Raw genomic sequence first — 5,000 nt, 5'->3', positions numbered from 1 at the left:
ACTAGTAACTTTTAATTGTGAAGCATAATTATTTTGAATGTTTCTTTGATTGTAACAGTTATGTAATAGGGTTCACAGCTTTGAAATTCTGTATTCAGAATTAATTTTTTGTACTTTGTAGATCAAAACTGACCATGTGTGTCAGTATATTCAGTGAGATGACTTTGGCGTCTTTGTGTGTGTGCGTGAATATTATGAATATTTTACTATGTTGTGAACAAAAATGTGCAGGAAACATTTTATTGCCCTTTACTTGTATTTTTGAATTTTGAATTGGTTTGAAGTTATTACATTTGTCAGTCTTATTTCAAGAATAGATGTCTCTTTTTTTTTTTTCTTAATTTCTTTGATTCATTCTTAATTTTGATTCTCCTGGGAATTTCTAACATAACTTATTAACCTATAAATGCAGTTTATGGATAGCCAAGTTGATTCACATTATCAAAATTTTCTTAGTAGTAAAGTCTGAAACAGCAAATTAAGAATTCAGAGTAAATTTTAAACACTGCTGAAATTTGCCGGAAACATTTGCAACAGCAGTAAGCTAAATTTTGGTTCTTTAAAGATAAAATGTTAAGAATGAATAAAAGCCGTCAGTTTCTTTTCCATATATGCTCTTGATTTTTTGTCATCACTGTCATATAGAAAATTTTATTGAGTACTTAATGTGTAACAGTATTGAATTTTTTTTTTGTGTGTGTGTATTAACCCCACATTGCTGGGAAAAGTAGTGTTCACTGTAATATTTTGCAAAATGGCTCCACAAGTGTTTAGCTGCAAAGGATTTGATTAGTAGACCTTGTGACTTCATGTGATTTCACCTTTCCTTGGGTTTGCTGGAAAAAATGTCTTTTTTACTAGTGGAATCAATACCAATGCTGTTATTATTATCATAAGACAATATGATTACCATAGTGTTGTTGACATTACTAACAGCAATATGAGATACCAGAAAATATTACCAGAAATCAAGGAAAATGGTAAACAAGTGAGATTGGTATTACTCGTAACTGGCTCATTGGTGACTAAGTACTTGTGGAGGCATCTGTATGCAAAGATGATTAATAAACTAAACTCACAGGTGGTATGGCCCGTACATACATGCCATTCCAAGGGCTGAAGGTTAAAAGTAAGATGAATCAATCATTGGAGTGAATTTTAAGGATCATTTAGCAGATCCACCAGATTTTTTCATTGTTGCTAGAGATTTCTGTGACAAAACTTGTTTTCTTGTGGTTATTGTTCCGACGATTTTAGTGAGAATTTTTGTTACATAGTTTTGCTCTGCTTTCGTCAAATGTCACAATATTATATTTCCCATTTATATGATCAGTGGTAATGTTAGCAATTTGTGAGTCATTTCTGAAAAATGAAGACAACCAAATACAGACCAACATAATTGCAGTTGAATGAATCTTTACAGCTTGTATAGGAGAAACTGCAATACTTGCATGAATGAGTGGTAACTAGAAGGGGCCAATTTTTTGCAGTTTACACGTTCATGATTAGATATTCAGCAATTTCCTTTTATGTTGATGAAAGAGAAATGGATTAGCCCACATCACTGTCTTTTGTATTGTGAATTATGTTTTCATTAGATATTTTTGTCTCTTCTTCTTTAATATGTGCAGAGTTTATTGTGCCTCTTTGTAATTTTTTTTTATTAATATGAATGGTCTTATTAATGACTTTCTGTGGTAGATACAGTCGAAGATGAAAAAGATCTTCCCAGTAAATTTATTGTGGATAAGTTCAAAATCCAGTGCTTATTTATCCTTGCAAAATGTTCAGTTTCTGTAATGAAAATTTGGTTATCCTTTTACACAGGCACTGTTTTCACTGATTTTAATTGAGTATTAAAATACAGTGCTGCTTAACAATTGACAACTTGCAATTTCAAGATATCTCAAAGGCATCCTGTCCATTCAATGATACACTTACCTCAAGAGAAGATCTAAAGGGTTGGAATCTGTTGTAATGAAGAAAGTAATCCAACCCTAAGATAGGAAAGAAACTTATCCTTTACAGACAATATGAAAAAGAGCATTAGAGGTAGGAGGAGGACACAAGAAACAGCTGATAATTGCATTTTGATAAGTTGCCATTTACCTTTGCATTTGTTTATTATGGTGGGTAGCTGATCCATGATTTTATCCATATCGCCTGGTACCTAATGAATGAATATCCTGTAGGATTTAGTATACTGATTACAAGTTTTTATCACATAAGAAATATTTTTTCAGGTGAATATAGATTTTTAGAATAGATTAGATTATTATATGCTTTTGGGAGAAATTTGGGATTTCATTGCTTTTTAAACAAGGGTTATGCATTGCATATTCAAATCTGTCTTTTATGCATTTTATTTTAGATGTACTTTTTAATCTATTTTTTCTTCTCAAATTCTTTTTGAGAGAAAAATAGGGTTTTGTGTCCTCTTTGTGTATTTTTATCACCTTATCATTCTGTATAGATGAGACATTTTAATTTTAGGGTTCATGTTTATGATATTTTGACTCTGCACTTCATAAACTTCTCTCGGACATATGTAGGTTGTAGTCTCTAGAGATGATGATTGTAATTGGTGCTTGTAAAAGGTCTAGTGAAGATGATCCATAATACTCAAAAGTCGTCTCTATCTTGCTGACTTATATTTATCCCCTTAATTTCTCCTTTTCTGATTTTTACCTGTTTGTGCCTCTTATAAAAAAGGAAACATATAAAGTTGTGGAAAAGAACTGATATAATGATGGGTTTTCCAAGAAAGTATTTAGCAACTTTCTGTACTGTTGCAATTGTACACTTGTGAAACCCCTGTAATTTTATTTGTTATTTTTAATGGTAATGCCTAAGTAGTACAGCCTTCTTTGATAGAAAGATGGTTGTTTAATGCAAGAGCTATTTAGCATGAATATCCAAATAGTAGAGGTTTGTACATCACGTCAATCTTTGGTATTGCACTGATTAAGGCTCCTATAGCTAATTGCCCTAGTGTCTTGCATGTCAATTAAAATATAAAAGACAAGTTGACCCTAGAACAGGGGTGTCAGACTCATGGCCTGCAGGCTAAATGTGGCCTTTGGGATCATAATAAATAGCCCATGGGGTAAGATAAAGAATTATTAGCCTGTGAAATTATGATTCATGAGGAAGAGTCATATACAATTGAAATGGTAGGCTACTAGTTATGTCTATGATGTCATAAAACTAAAATAGAATTGAGATATAAATTGAAGCAACCCATGATGCATTTAAATATCCAGTTTGCCATTAGACGTATCATTCAAAACTAAACAAATTATACTTCTTGAACTGACGCATAAGATCAGACAGTTTTAACAGCATAATCCTAGGAAGCCATATATGCACCTTTGTTGGCCCTCAAGATGGTAGCTGAAAAGAAAATTGGCCCTCTGAAGGTTTTCAGTTTGACACCCAGTCCTAGAAAAATGCAGATGGAATATTAGGACGTGGTTGATTATATCACAGAGTGATTTTTATATTGCGATGGATTTTATAATGAGTGATGAGCCTTCCTTTTTAATTTTGTATGAAGTGTTTCATTTTTCTGTGTGTGTGTGCACTTTACACACCTTTTATAAATAGGGCTCTATAATTTATCTGTCATCATACACCGGGGAAAAGGTTTTTCTTCACATGTCCTTGAAAAAAGGAGTTCACCTTTTCCAGAGGTGCTTTATATTCAGTGAAAAAATCCACCACTCTTGTATTGCACGAGGCTGCGTGGAGAGTAAGGAGTTCCAGTTAGCTCTTCTGCAAAGTATTAGGATTTGATAAATTGGTCTTTTCATTTTGTCATAGATATATATATTTTTTATTTTTTATTATTATTATTATTTTTTTTTATCTTTTTGGTGTAATAAGCCTGATTGCACACACTATTTCGAATAAAGAAATCTGTATTTTCAAAGCCTGAATTATCTGTAATTGAAAATACCTCTACTAAAATATCAATAGGCAGCAATCTTCAAATTGATAACACATATGCATATATTGTATATGAATTATATGGTGTATCTATATTCGTATGTGTATGCACATGCATGTATAAGCGCACTATCTTTTAATTGCAACCACTGGCATACAAGCACACAGGCCCATTCACTGGCATGCACACATACCTGCACAAGCACATACACACTCTCACACACTCACACTCACACAAACGCACATGGACTCACACACACATGCACTCACACGCACACGCACGCGCACTCACACGCACACACACACACACGCACTCACACGCACACCCTCTCACTCTCACTCTCATTCTTTCTCTCTCTCATCCTCATCCTCTCCATCTCTGATGTATGCACATATAAATACACATCCTTCCTTTATGCAGTTACTGTATATAGAGAAAAAAGTGTAATTATTGTAATTATTGTTGAAAATTTATGTTAAGAAAATGAAATACTAAAACAATGGCTTGTAGAAAGTATAGAATTGAAGAATTATACCATGCAATATAGCACCTGTTTATGCTATTCATTGCATTGGTATCAGCATAGATATTCATGATTGTATATTCTGTTACTTTTGAGCAGAAATGCAATTAGTTCATTATGATTGTAGAAAAAAAATCAAGGGTTGTTTCATGTTCTTTCATGACCTCTGGTGTTGAAAATAAGCTTCAAAGGTAATGTGCTATTTCATATATATAGTTAATTTCATTGATCTTGGTAGTACCTGTTTCTTATGGTTTTCATAGTTTTTCAGCATTGAAGAAGTAGTAAAAAGTTTGTATTGGTTATGGTCACAGTGGTTTGAAATTTTATTATTGTTTTTCTTGAAAGTTGAACAATGTGTATAAAAAAAAGATTTCAGTCTGCTTCTGTTACAGTTTTATATATTATTTTTGCACTACATATTTTAAATCACATTATAATTTATGTTGTGGTTATTTTCCAAGAAAGGTTGTATTATCATCAAAATGTAATTAAAAATTCTAAAAAGCCTCCAAAATGTTTACAAGA

This window comes from Penaeus vannamei, chromosome 27 (assembly GCF_042767895.1).
Source record: "Penaeus vannamei isolate JL-2024 chromosome 27, ASM4276789v1, whole genome shotgun sequence".
Classification (NCBI taxonomy): domain Eukaryota; kingdom Metazoa; phylum Arthropoda; class Malacostraca; order Decapoda; family Penaeidae; genus Penaeus; species Penaeus vannamei.
The sequence above is the reverse complement of the archived record's forward strand: the minus strand, read 5'-3'. Positions refer to the sequence as shown.